Consider the following 14,984-nt stretch of genomic DNA (forward strand, 5'->3'; position numbering starts at 1 on the left):
CTCTTTCATGGCCTCCATGTCGGCCTTCATCTTCTCTTGCACCTCCTCTGCTTCACCCATTACTCTAGCTCTAGCACGAGTTCGGTAAGGACGCCGTAAAGCATGTTTTTTTTTTTTATAACAATGATTAAGTTCATTTTATTTTATTTTATTTTATTTTTCAAGGAAAGAATGCAATGAGCAATGCAACCAATGAAAAGCATGGATGTATGCGAATGATGTACAGTTGAAGTATTGCGAATTTTTACGCAGGATATGGGGTTGAATCAATTTAGATTTTCAACATGGTCCATGACATCTTTGTCAAGGTGAAACTGGAAGTAACAAGGACATCAACAATCTTAAATATGTTTGGCAGTAGACGAAGCAGTGATGTGACTCGATTCATCTTTCGCCCCAATTTTGCAAGACGGTTACTTCCATATTTCAACTTGACTTGATGAACCTTTTTGTAAAAGCATGAGCTTGGTTCAACCCCGTATCCCAGGGAATGGCAATTTTGATCGCCAATACTTCAACAACGTTTCATAGGGATGAAAGACTCGAGAATATGCATGCTATGCATGGAAAATGTAATTATGAGATTGAGATGCCCGAAGAAACACCCTTTCTTAGTTAAACATGCATCAGGTACCATGTTCAATCATTTTGTTTTTAAGTGAAATGGGTTTATGATCCCAACATGGTTGGCTCATGGTACCGAATATATGCAACTAAGAATGCAGCGTGAATTTTCGTACTTCCCCTTTTTTTTGTTTTTGTTTTGTAGAGGAAAATACAAGGATCATGTATGAGCAAACAAAAAGTATGTTGAACGCATATGATGATGCAATGACTCATGCAAAATGTGAGGCTGGAATATGATAACGGACAAATGCAGGAACGATATGTTCATTATGATATTACGAAGAGATGCTTATGCGATGCATGATATGAATGCATTTTACGGACACGAGAGCCCGGAAAATTATCTCTTCTTACTTGCGCATTTGGGGGCGCAGTGCCCCATGTGTACAATTAAGAAGGTGATATGGACCTTCCGGCTTCCCGTGACAAAGGACGAGACCAACATACAATGCATGCTAGAGATAAAATGCGGGAGTGACTTGATTCGCACTGATTTTTGGAGTAAAAACGTGGGATAAACTCATTTTATTCAAAAAGTTATAACTAGTCAAGATCTGAGCGACAATACAAACTTCCTAGCGGTTTCTAATCATATGGTCCATAAAGTCTATCATATGTTGACAATAGCTGAGAAGTCCGTGGATCTTCTTGGGGGCGGAGTAGGTGTCCGCCATTGCTTTGGCCTTGGCTAGCAATCGGGGAAGTTCTTGACTCCTGTTCAAAGTAAGAGCAAATCGGTCCGTCCACATTGTTGCCTCTTGGTGCCATGAATCAATTACCCTCTCCCTTGCTTCGCTTTCTGCTGATATCTTGGCGTACTCATCCTCTAGCCTTTGCTCGTGAGTCGCCGCTAGATTTAGCTTCTCTTTGCACTCATCGATGACGACCCACATATTCCCTTCAGTCTCGCTTAACTGTTGGGACAAATTTCTTTTCGACCTAAGGTAAGCCTTTAGCTCGTCCTTCAAGATCATGCCTTTGACCCGTGATGATTCCTTTCGCCTCTTCGGAGCTTGAGCTTACTATTGCTGCCCTATAAAGCCCCTCAAAACTTTGCTGGCACGTGTTCTTCCTTTCGGGCCTTCTTGGTTTCTCGTTCCAAGGCTTCAGCGGTGGCCATATTGACGTCCCTTAGTTCATCATACTCTTTTCAGACTTTGATGGCTATGGACTTGAACTTCTCTTCGACTACTTGGGCTCTTTCAAGCTCTGCCTTTAGGGCTTGTACCTCATCACTTTCTTCCGAAGCTTTAACCTCATCGTCCCTCACAGTCTTTAGATTTGGGAGCCAATCCAATCCTTGTGTTCAGACTCTCAGCCACTTATGATAGCCGCCGATGATCCCATTACTGCTTCCCCTAAGCTCTCTGTCCTTTCTTCACGCCGCATCCCATGCCTTGCGAACTCCTTGGAGTACCCTCGCGTTGTGGTCACTAAAACCCCGTGCGATGAAAGGCGTGATGCTTTCGTCTAATGGCGCTCCTCTCATGGGGTAGCCAAGCTGTCTTATGGTGAGAACGGGATTATAATTAATACAACCCCTTGTTCCCATCAAGGGAACATTTGGACATCCTTCGCATGAAGATACAATCCTGATTCTTCCTTCCTTCTAGTGAGGGAACCAATTAACAGACGCCCCCCCATGCTAGCCAAGAGTTGGTCCCAATTCGCCTTTCCTTTTTCGACGCACGAGCGGTAACCTTGTAGCGGATAGACGGGCCTACCTTCTTGGAGAAAAAGGTGTGAAACCAGCCCCACATAGAGAGCTGGAGTACAGCAAACAATCCTTGCATTGCTTTCTTCACATCTTCGGTCGAAGGTGCCATATAGGTCGGCTAGCATAGCGACAACCGGACTTTCCTTGTGGTTATGATAGGCGAGAAAAACGTCGATCGCTGCTAGGTCCACCAACCCATCCACATTTGGAAAGAGGACTCCCTCGAAAATCAACAGTGTGAGAATATCTATGAATGGGGTCCACTCGCCTTTATCTGCCTAGATTCTTGCTTTTACCTCCAAATATTTTCTCGGTATTCCGACCACCCCATTTTCGACTTGCCTTTGGCGGTCTAATTCCTGCGCCGAGATTTGGACTTTTTTAGAAATTCTGGCCAATGAGGGGTAGAACCCTGAGAAGAGGTATGGTTTCCTTCCCCCTAGAGGACATCCTAGGATCTCCTCAAATTCTTCCACCATTGGTGATAGCTGGAAGTCCCCAAAGATGAAGCACCTCAACGGCTGATCATAATACTGGGCGAGGGAGGCAATTGGTTCCATGGAGACTTCTACCCTAGCTAGGTCCCAAATGCTTACCATAGGCTTTGCGGAAGGCTTGCCGTTGAAGTTGACCCATTAATTGCCCCAACTTTCGTAAACTGGTGACCTCTAAGCTCTTGATTTTGACTTGATAAAACCTCTTTTTAAGCGAAGGCTTTTGACTTGATCCCATGTTTTACTAAAGTGAAATAAAATCTAGTGCGAAACAAAACTCCTACATCTATCATGGGTGGAATGGATGAATGCATGAAGAAATGCATATGACACAGATGCAATTTACAAATACGGGAGCCCGAGAAATTGTTTCCTTCTTGGATACAACGTTTGGGCAGCATGGCACCCAACGTATGTTTTTTAAGAAGGCGACATGGACCCTCCGTCGGTTTGCTAAAGTGAGGGGATCAAAGACGAAATCCACGCATGATGCATATGCGAAAGGCACAACACGGGGATGTACATAGTACGACAATATTCACAAACAAATATAAGCAAAAGGGTATATGATACTTATGCATGGCAGTGTGAAAAATGGCACGCAGCGTGTTTGCTCCGTGCCCCTATTTAAGGGACCTATAAGGGAGAGAGCTAACTAGGCTTTTAGTGATAACCCCCAAGGTAGTCATATCTCTCTTGATGGTTTCTAGAGGTATTATCCTCTTTGAAGAACATATTGTAGCAGTAGGGACTACTAGCAACAATAGGTTTTCAAAGAGAAAAGCTCTAGATGAGGGTTCACTGTAATCAAGCAAGTCGGAGACCTAGCATGATCACAGATTCGCCTCCACTCCTTATGTTCCCATGAACCCGGGTATAGGGCCCCTTTTCACTCACAGTGTGTGCAAATAGTGTTAGTGTTTGTGTGCATCAAATGAATAAATATTTACCTCATGCATACATTTTAAAACGCACTAAAAGCAATAAAGAGCTTATACACACAAGAACATAATGAAGGGAAACTAACAAAGGGATAAGTCATGGTAAAACATTGCACAAAATTAAATGGCCTAACTCTCTAAAAACAGTCCCCAGTGGAGTCGCCAACTGTCGCAACCTACCCTTCGGCGGGAGGGCGACGCGTGACTCGCGGGATGCGTGTTCCACGAAAGGAATACGCGCGGAGTCGCCACCAACGTTTATTTGAGGAAAACGTCGGAAAAACCGGAAAAGACGCGATCTACGAACTTTTTAGTGAAAGGTTCGGGAGTTGTATTTACGCATAGGGAAGGTATTAGCACCCCACACGTCCGTCCCAAGGGACGGCAGCCTTTAATCGAATGTGCAAACATGACTTTGATTTTTATGTTCCCTTTTATGTTCTTATATCCTTTATACCCTTTTTATATTTTTTCTTTTTTGTGGTCGACAAGGGTGTTTCCCTTTGCTCCTACGTATTCCTCAATTTGGGATGAGAAAATCAGACCTACGTAGTTCTTTCGGAACAAAGTGTTTGGTTAAGTTGTTTTTGTCTTTTTTGCAAAATATGTTTTTGTTGAACAAAAGGTCATTTAAGGTGTTGGACCATTAAACGTTCTTTTGATTTTGAAAGGAGAGAAACGTTAAGGCGTTGGACCATTAACGATCTCTTGTTTTTGAAAGGAGAGAAACGTTAAGGCATTGGACCATTAACGATCTCTTGTTTTTGAAAGGAGAGAAACGTTAAGGCATTGGACCATTAACGATCTCTTTTTTTTTGAAAGGAGAGAAACGTTAAGGCATTGGACCATTAACGATCTCTTGGGGTGGTCGACAAAAGCGGGGCTTTTGCTCCTACGTATCCTCAATGAGGAACTCAGACCTACGTAGTTCTTTTTTATCAAGTGATTCTTTTTTACTCAAGTGGTGATCATTTTAAGGCGTTGGACCTTAAAAACGATCCATTTTACTTAGTGAGAAATTGAAATGACAAACTTCAAAAACCTATTTTTTATGGACGAGCTTGACTAGGCGAGTTGATTTTAGCCTTAGTTTCACTTTAGTTATTAATCAATTCGATTAAGAATGAGAAATCCCAAAGAGAAAACGTCCGATTGATTTTCCGCTTTATTTTGCTAAAAGATGTTCTTTTGATTATTATATTATTTTTTTACCTCTTTTTGATTTCCAACGTGGTTACGGCACGACCGAACGGTCGGAATTTATTTTAACCGAAGTTAACGGATAATACAATTCAAACGTTCGGTGGAAGTTTATTTTATTTTTAAGTTAAGCGAGAAATGACTTAAGTAAAATGGCTTAAGCACGTCAACAGGGGGTATAAAAAGTAAAACAAAACGAGAATAAAAATGCACGAAACACAATGTGGACCACTACGGGTACATAGAATGAATCGAAAAGCTTGGTTCGAGGTACTTACCCGTTGAAGATCGAAGAACGATGAAGAACGAATGAAGAACGTCGAAGAACGGTTGAAACCTTTGCGAAATTCTTCACGGAAAACGTTACGGAAACGTTTCGGAAGCGCCTCGGCTTAGATTTTCTTCACGGAAACAATTTTTCCAAGCAAATTCGAAAGAGAGAGAAGTGCCAAAGGGGCTGAACCCCTTCCTTCTTCACTTCCTCCCCTATTTATAGCAAAATAGGGGAGGTGGTTGCCGCCCAGCTCGCCCAGGCGAGCTCAGCTCGCCCAGGCGAGCCAGGTTGCTTCCTCCAGAAGCAACAGCCTTCTGGAGGAATATTCTAGAGGGCCCAAGTGGGCCTGGGTGCTATTTGCACCCCCATTTTTACTAAGTACACCCCCTCTGCTGTTTTTTTGGTGATTCTTTTTTCGTAAAGTTACGGAAACTTACGAATTTCGTAACGATACTTGTTTTCTTTCCGTAATGTTACGGAACCTTGCGGATTACATAATCATCCCCCTTTTGACTTACGGAATGTTACGGAACCTCACTTAATTATGCAACGATGCTTCCATTTGTTTTCCGGTGTGTCACGGAAACTTACGGATTGTGCATCAATATTTTTTTTGGTTTTCCGGCATGTCTTGGAATTTCACAAATTGCCTAATGATGGATGCCAAGCACCTCACAAGGACCAAAGAAAGGTCGCATGTCATCAAGCAAAGGTCCCCGGACGAAATTAGGGTATGACAACAATAAATGTATATCGCATCCCATTCGTCAAAACATAGTTTTTCCAAAAAACCAACATTCATATCAATAACAATTATATCACATCCCATTAGTTAAAAACATGATTTCTCTTAGAAAACCTGCATACACATCAAGGACAATTATATCACATCCCATTAGTTAAATACATTGTTTTCTATACAGGAAAACTCAGCATGCAACAGGGACAGGCAGTTATTCTCATAGCTAGGTTCCCTGACCCTAACTATGGTGTTAAAATGGTAAATTTTATAATAAACTCCCCTCACCTATTATGAGCTACCCGTGGGTCCCTCGTCACGTCACTTGGAGATTTCTTTTTCCTCCCCGTTCGTCGGTTCCACACAAGCCTCTACCAAACCAAACCGAAGGAGACTTACTAAGGATTTCAGAAATAAAGCTAGTGACAATATTCTGATCAAAACCCTTGTCAGAACGTAAGGGTTAAAAGGCGTTTCAGGTTTTAGAAATGGAACATCATTTTGAAATTCCGACCATGCCAATGTGATTAGGGTTCAGTGAAGGTCATGATAATAACACTCATTTCATGAAAAGATAATGTTTACAAAGTCTCTTTGCTCTAGGGTTTTTCAGAGGAAGCGTAAAATATGCAATGGCGATTTCCAAACTCATAAATGATGAAAAGGTAAGATGAAACTAACAAGAAATAGGCATAGAACCATGGTTACCTCGAAGGAAAATGAAAGGTCAGATTAGGGTTTCATTCTCTGCCAAAACCGCGAGCCAAGTTGGAAGATTCTGCTTCGGTTGAAGGGTTCCTCTCGGTGTGGGGTTTCAACGGAGAACAATGGTGGTTTGTGGTGGCTAATGGTGGTTGTGGGTGATGGAGAAAAATTTTGGGACGTTGGAAATGGTTTTAGAAGAAAGGAGGAGAAGGAAATGGCATTTTTCCAAAACTACATGGACTTCAAAGCTCAAAACGCACAAATGACTAATGCTCTCAGGAATGGAAACGTGGCACACACTCCAGACGTTTTCTCAGAGATCCTAACGGTCAGATCATCGACAATTGTTTTGTGAAGCTCCAGACCAAATTTGGGAAGATCCAACGGTTAACGAAGGCTGGGCAGCGTTTGTTCCGAGATTGCTTCATGTGGCTTCCTTGAGAAGCTTCATTAAGAAGCTTCCTCGTGGCTTCTTTGAGAAGCTTAAGTTTCAACTATCCACACCCCTCTATTAACTAAACTCATCTCTTAGAAAATAATTACGGATAAAATAGCACTACAAATATAATCAAACATCAAATATAATTACTAATAATTAATATGTATATATATATATATATATCAGATATATATATCAGGGTGTTACATGTAAAACAGTGGGATAAGTGTTGATAGTCATTCAGATCACTTTTTTAGTGCTTCTGATAACAATCCAATTCAAGCGTCCATGCCTTATTATGGAGTCATTGAATAAATTTTGGAGCTTGATTACTGTGAATTTAGAGTGGTTGTTTTCAAGTGTTTGTGGGAACAACGATCCATTCATCATGGCAATGCAAGCTATACAAGTGTTTTATGTCCAAGATCCCTGCGACTCAAGATGGTCAGTTGTTCTACAAGGGAGAACAACTTATATCGGTGACCGAATTGATGATTCAACACTTGATGTCAGCGAGATGCCGAGTTTCTATGAACAAATGCCTTTCATAACCGGGGAACATCGGGAGGATAATGAACATGCAAATCGTAACGATCATGATGAAGGTTTATGGGAGAACATTCATACATAACTGCGTTTGAACAAAGTAATGTATATAACATATTTCATAATTGTAATACATTTTTGTATATTGATATTTTCAAGTTAATGTTTATATGTTGTTTATATAAATAATTATGTCCTAACTCAATTTGTTTGACTTAAGCAGACTTATGGCAACACCCCCAAGGACCCCTCCACATTCAGATATGCCTTTGGAGGCTACATCTAGGAAGACTAGACAATCGACCCATCTTAGAAGTTTGACTGTTCGAGGTTTGGATCAGCCGCAACCAACGGTTAACGTCAATCCTGCAACTGGGAGAGGATCAGGGCCCCAAAAAGAAAAGTTTCATAGTTATTTGGGGGTTTTAGTGCATGAAAAAATTCCTATTCTCCACTCCAATTGGAATGACGCACCATAATCTTTAAAGAACCTTGTTTAGGATGACATTTTCGTAAGTGCGTATTTAAGTTGACATTAGTGTTCGACACATGTTTAAATCATTTCAAAATATTATTATTCACTAACTTTTACCTGACAATTTCGATTTGGAGGGCAAATTTGACATCCCTGAAGGTGACAATGCCAAAAAGAAGGTGATGTCAACGATCGCTACCAGATGGAGGCAATTTAAGTCGTCCCTAATGACAAAATATGTTTATGCTGACAATGACGGTCATCAGAATGATGATCCTTCTGTTAAGTATGGTATTGATGCAGCAACATGGGTAGAATTTTCAAAAAGCCAGCAAACCCCTAGCTGGCAGGTATATTTAAGAACTTTTGAAAAAAAGAATTGAAATTCTTATCATTCATTTATTTTCTAACTTTATCAAAATTGTTCTTGATTATTTGTAAGGGAATACAGAAAAAGGCTTAAGAAATTCAAAAATACAATGACTGCCCCCACTTACTGTCTCGTGGGGGTTATGATCAACTAGGAAAAAAAACTAATGGACGAAAAAAAGGAAGACACGAGAACACCAAGCAGAATTTACTGAAAATTCATCACTGAGTGTCAACCCACCATCATCGGTTTCTAGACATGTGAAGTGGAAAATGGCTCGCACAAAGCGATATAGGCAGATGACCTCTACAGCGGCCCAAGAAATATCAGACAAAATTGTGAGTAATTACATCTGCGTTTCACTGTCTTACTTAGTATATTGTACCATAAGAACCTTTCAAGTGTTTAATGTCATGTTGTGTTTTTAACAGGACTCTTTAAAAGAACAGATGACGCACAGAAGCTTTGTTCTGCATGGTCGTGATGACATATTGAACACGGCTATTGGCCGGCCAGATCATCCAGGTCGTGTACGTGTGGCAGGGACAAGTGTAACAATCAGCCAGTATTTTGGACAAGCATCTCGTGGCTCAAACAGTTCTTGTACATCAATCAGTCAACAACAATTGGCTCAAATCATCGGTAACTTGAAGGAAGAGTTGAGAAAAGAAGTAGAGGAAGAAAACAAAAACTTACAGGAAGTGTGGAGGAGGACGGTAGAAGAGGAAAACAAACACAGTTTGGAAATAATTAAACAAGAGTTGAAGCAAGCAATAAAATTAGAGTTATCCCAAATTGCATCACAACACTCACCGCCGCTTGAGGCACCTGATATACAAGTGTTAGCTGCACGTGTGAGCACCAAGGGGAGTTGTGCTGAAGCTGACACAATTCCATAAGCTAAAGAGCCTTCTGATGTGCATGTGGATACTATAGGCTTGTACGTAGTTCAGGACCAGTGTACTCAACTAGTGGCATTGGGAAAAATGTGTATGACAGTGCATCCACCATACACAATGTCCCTAATGCAGATGATGTGGTTAGGGTGAGTGTTGTCAAAGTTTACCATGGTGACGCTGAAGTCCCTTTTCCTACATCAGAGATTCAATATGACAGACAGGCCGTTGGCACATTCTTGGGTGGTCGACAAATCTTGTGAAAGCTGTATCTAATGAGGTATATTGTTTTCCCTTTGAATACTAATTCCAATGACATTTTGTTTTGAAAACTAGCGCAATTGAAATTTCATTAAACATGTCGGATTCACAAAAGCGTATGCCGAAAAGGGTTACATCTGCAGGAATGGACAATGCAGTGGCTGCAGTTGATCCACTAGGAGAATCGGTCAAGAACCTTTATGATGTTTACCAAAAGCCAATTCAGTTGCCATGGGATGGGGTGAAATTTGGGATACATAATGTCAAAGAGGGTTTTTTCATCACACACGCAGATGTCACCGAGATAATTTTAGGTGACAAATGTTTGAACATATCCATACTACAGTTATGGACGATGTAAGTTAATTTGGTTTAGTGGCTTTTAAAATTATATATTAAGTGATAATTAATGTTGGCTACAATATACCATTAACAAAATTGCCCTCGAATGGTTGAAATAGGTTCAAGAATGATTGGAGCACCAGCTTAGGTTATGGATCACTGGATGGTTTCCTTGAACCTCAATGTATACACAACACAAAGGACAAACGTCAAGAATGTCAAAAATACATTCAAACATGGGTCAAGGAATCACAACGACAAGTGTACCTAGGAGCTTATCTGAATTAGTAAGTCCATTTGATGTTGAACAATGTTTAGAAAATACATTATAATTGCATAACTAATGTTTTTTTGTGTTCAGGGCACATTGGCAACTTATTGTTTTGGGTCCACAAGACAATATTGTTGTTTGGTTATGTTCTCTGCATAAGAAGCCTGATGTTAACATCAAGGGTGCAGTTAACAGGTTACTTTCTAAATTTAAAGTCAAATAGTGTATACCAATTGTAGTGGTTAAACACAATGATTTTTATATTATATACATTACTGGTATATTCAAACTAGTGCAATGAAGACATTAACCAATAGTTTGGAAGGAAAGGTAGATCAAGTTGTACATCGATGGATTGAACCAAAGGTATGTCATTATTTCTTCAAAAGTGCTTGAGTTACTGCCATGTGTTACTTTCATAGTTGTACCTTTTTTAACAATATTTCATATTGCATGTAGAGCCATGTTCAAACTGGAGGCTATGAGTGTGGATATTATGTCATGCATTGGATGTGGTGCATTGTCAGCGGCGGATTGAAGAATGAATGGAATAAGGTATGTTTACTATAACATGTTTTAATTGTTACTTTTGTATGAAATTCTAATTAATTTTTTATGTATTTTCATATTTTCAATTTGGCAGTGGTTTTGTGATGGAACACAGTTAGACAAAAAGGCCATGACAACACTCCACAACAAATAGGCAGCATATTTTCTGTAGATGAAAAACATGGAATTTAGAAACATGTAGATGACATACATGGAATTTTTGTTTCACACTAGACTTTTTGTTTGTTTACATTATAAACAATTATGCTCAATTGACATTTAATTGAGTGGTGTGGATATATTTTCAGCTATTTACTAAAAAAGGCCTATTTAATTTTTATTTCATTATGTGATAATTTTTTTTTGAACATTAGAAGCATATGTGTTTGTGGTTGATAGGACAAGATTATATTAATCCCAAATGCAGTAAGGGAAAAGAAAATAGGCATTCAATGCACACTTTTGATGTTTAATTGTGGAGTTGCATTGCATTAGCTGTTTGTTTACAGTCCTTGAAGTTGAATGGCTTGAGGCCATGTAGTAAGGGCAAAGACAATAGGTATTCAATGCACATCTTTACATGGGCTCTCACTTCACGAAGCCAAAATGGGTGTTTCAGAATCCTTCATAGTTGAGAAAAATAATGGTTCCTCACCTTAGGCCAAAAGTGTGGTGGTGCTGTTGTCATCACTGTGAGTATCTTGCACCCTTCTATTCAATTGAATGATTTGCAATTTGTGACTGAGAATTTTTTATGCAATGCTTGTTGTCTTCTATAGCCCGTTGATGGTGGTGGGAATGCAGCAAGAGCAGGGTTAAAGGCAGGGGACCAAGTCCTTTACACTAGCAGTTTCTATGGGGATGAATTATGGTCATTATGTAGCATTTATATTGGTCTCGTACTCAACTGCTATGACTCATGCTGATTAATTAAAAATTGGATATGTATGCTAGGTCTATGCTTTACAAACTGAAGTCTTGCTGAAGCTATTAAGATATCAATAGGCCTATGACATCTACAATAAAATGCCAAAATTTTGCAATTGATGGGGCCTTCATCATGCCTTGTGGCAACTGCTCTTACTCTTCAAAGGTAATACTGTGTTAAAGACTTCACTTTGTATGTTAACTGGATTCTTGTTCATTCTTGATGTTGTCTCCAAATGGTATACAGGGCCATGATGATCTATGTGAAGCTTTCTTTACCTATAACCGAGGAAAAGGAACCCTCTATGAAGGTGTAACTCGACTTTTTTTTTCCGAAATAGGGGTTAGTATGATTTACCTATTATTTCAAGCCTAACTATGTTGCTACATATGCCCTATGTGTACTACCAGCTGCAAGTAGTTATTTGGATATTATTTAAAAGTCTTGTAATTTGACCTTTTTTATCTTATTTTCTTATCACACTACTACAAGCATCACCACTTTAGACACCTGAGCTACTTTTTTCTTGATAGTATACACATGCTACTGATATTACTAATCCTAAACCACGCCAACTTCCTTTTTCATCAAAGAAGTGCATTTTCTGAATATTTTCATTTATCATACAAATTTGTTTGTAATGAATTATAACTTCATACTAAGGGTGTGTGTCTATTATTCCCATTTTTTCTCTACTATGATGTTCTATATTTAGCTAGTACAAATTTCAATGTTCTTCAAGTGCATTTATCCCGAATTATGAGATCACTCATTATTGGAAATTTGGAATACTGAAAAAAGTTTGCAACTTTTGGAAATTTCAATGTTCTTTTAAGCTAAGTGAAGATTTAATATGGGAGGGCTTGCTGAATACTGTGTTGTGCCAGCAAATAGAGTCTCTGTATTACCAAACTCATTGCCATATACAGAGTTTGCAATTCTAGGATGTGCTATTTTTACTGCTTACGGCGCCATGGCTCATGCACCTCAAGTGTGTCCTGGTGATTTTGTTGCTGTTATTGGAAGTGGAGGTGTTGGTTCTAGGTAAATAATCTATTTTTCAAAGATTTTTATGTTGTTAAATCTCCAACTAGCTGTGCCTATTGCCTTTTGTAGTTGTCTTATTTATCTTGAGATAATAAAAAAAACAGATAGTTCTTGTTTGTGATATGCAAAACATTATATGTGCTAGCCACTTGGCAATTGAGAACTTTAGAAGAGCTATATAAATTGTAGAAACCCCAATGGTCACTAGATTAGTTAATACTCATTTACGGTATAATTGGGAATCAGTAGATTTCCTATGTTGACCATGTATCTGCTCTATTGGCTCTAATCAAATTGTGTATCCTTTTAACTTTATCACCCATTCCAGTTGTTTACAGATAGCTAAAGCCTTTGGTGCCTCAGATATAATTGTTATGGATGTACGGGATGAAAAGCTACAGAAAGCAAAGACATTTGGTGCTACTCACACTGTAAATTCAGCAAAGGAAGATCCCATTGAAAAGATACTTTTATGTGCATTTCTCTATATGTATCTATCTTGAATCAATATTTGTTAGATGACTTCCATTAGAAAACTTTCAAAGCAAAAAGACCTTTAGGGCCCTTGAATGACTTCTATATTACAAAATTTAAAAAGGATTTGCCGTGTATTTCAATATGTAAAAAGGAAGAGCAGTTCATTCATTACATGTTTATCTTGACCTTGATATACTTAATGGTTTGCCAAGTTCGACCCAGACATAGTCCTAGAATTTTATGCCAATGCTTGGCCTACACAGGAGGGCGTGCGGGATATGCGATCTTGGGTGAGGGGTCAGTGGATCCCTTTTGATACGGATTCCCTCAGCTAGTTCCTGGGATACCCTTTAGTGCTGGAGGAGGGCCAAGAGTGCGAGTATGGCCAGAGGAGGAACCGGGCCGATGGGTTTGATGAGGAGGCCATCGCCCAGTTGCTGCGTATACCGGGACAGGATTTTGCCCGGACCGCTGCCGGGAGACGGGTGCAGATCATGCGCACCAACATGACTACCCTGACTCAGACATGGATGACGTTGCTGCTTAGCAACATCCTTCCCAGCGATCATAATTCCGACCTCCCTCTGCCGAAGTGTCAGTTGGTGTATGCCATCCTGACACGAATGAGCGTTCATGTGGCTCAGTTGATCGCTGATGCCATTTATCTATTTGCAGGTATGCCACCTACCAGGCACTGGGTTTTCCAGCATTGATCACGGGTCTAACAGGGCCCTGGGTTTTCCAGCATTGATCACGGGTCTCTACTAGTCGTTCGGGGTTCCTGTCACACCTAGTAAGGTGATTCGACTGCCGATCACCCGGGCTTTCATAGAGAAGTACTGCATAGCTAGACAGGCACAGGGTGGTGACCCACAGGCCCTAGACGCATCGCCGCCACCTCCTTAGGCTGACCCAGCTGGGTCATTTGACACGGGGCAGTATTTACGGCATTTGGTTCACCAGCAGGCGGCCAACCACAGGGCGCACGTGCAGACCCATGACTGCCTCTACCAGCTCAGCCTTAGCCAGCAGAGTCAGGGTTTCCCACCTTTTCCATGCCCTACTCCGGATCAGTTCAGGGCAAAGGTCGCATGGCCCGGGGATTGGCCTAAGGCCCAGGCAGGGGAGGCACCCGCAGAGGCTCCCGGTGAGGCAGATGAGGCCCGCATGGATGAGGAGATGACCGATTTGCTTGATTTCTTGGGAGGGAGCGGAGCCACATGATTGGGAGATCCCTAGATCCATATTCTCTTTTTATGTTTCCTCTTTTATCTGTTACGTATCATTTTATTTTTGTTTAACTGAGGGACTAACGTTTGTTTCGTTTTGATTGACTTTTGTTTTGTGCATACATGTCGTTTGAACTGTTACGTTAGTACTTATTTCGTTGTTGCCAATAGTGTTTGTGGAAATTCTGGAATCATGTAGAGTTTTTCATTTAGGAACGTCGTCCTAAAAATAAAAATAAAATGAACCAAAATCATGATAAAAAGAAAGAAGCGTTGTGAATAAAATGTCTACATATATAAAGAAAAGAAAAAGGTTTTTATATATGTATGTAAAAGGAAAATGTGTATAGAAGGATTTTTGTGTGTGTAAATAATGTGTGAAAAGAAATTCTTGTGTGTGAGTGATGAGTGTATATAAAGAAACTTTTGTATAAACCACAGGTGTGTGTTGGGAAAA

Source organism: Glycine max, chromosome 18 (genome assembly GCF_000004515.6).
Source record: "Glycine max cultivar Williams 82 chromosome 18, Glycine_max_v4.0, whole genome shotgun sequence".
NCBI classification, from domain to species: domain Eukaryota; kingdom Viridiplantae; phylum Streptophyta; class Magnoliopsida; order Fabales; family Fabaceae; genus Glycine; species Glycine max.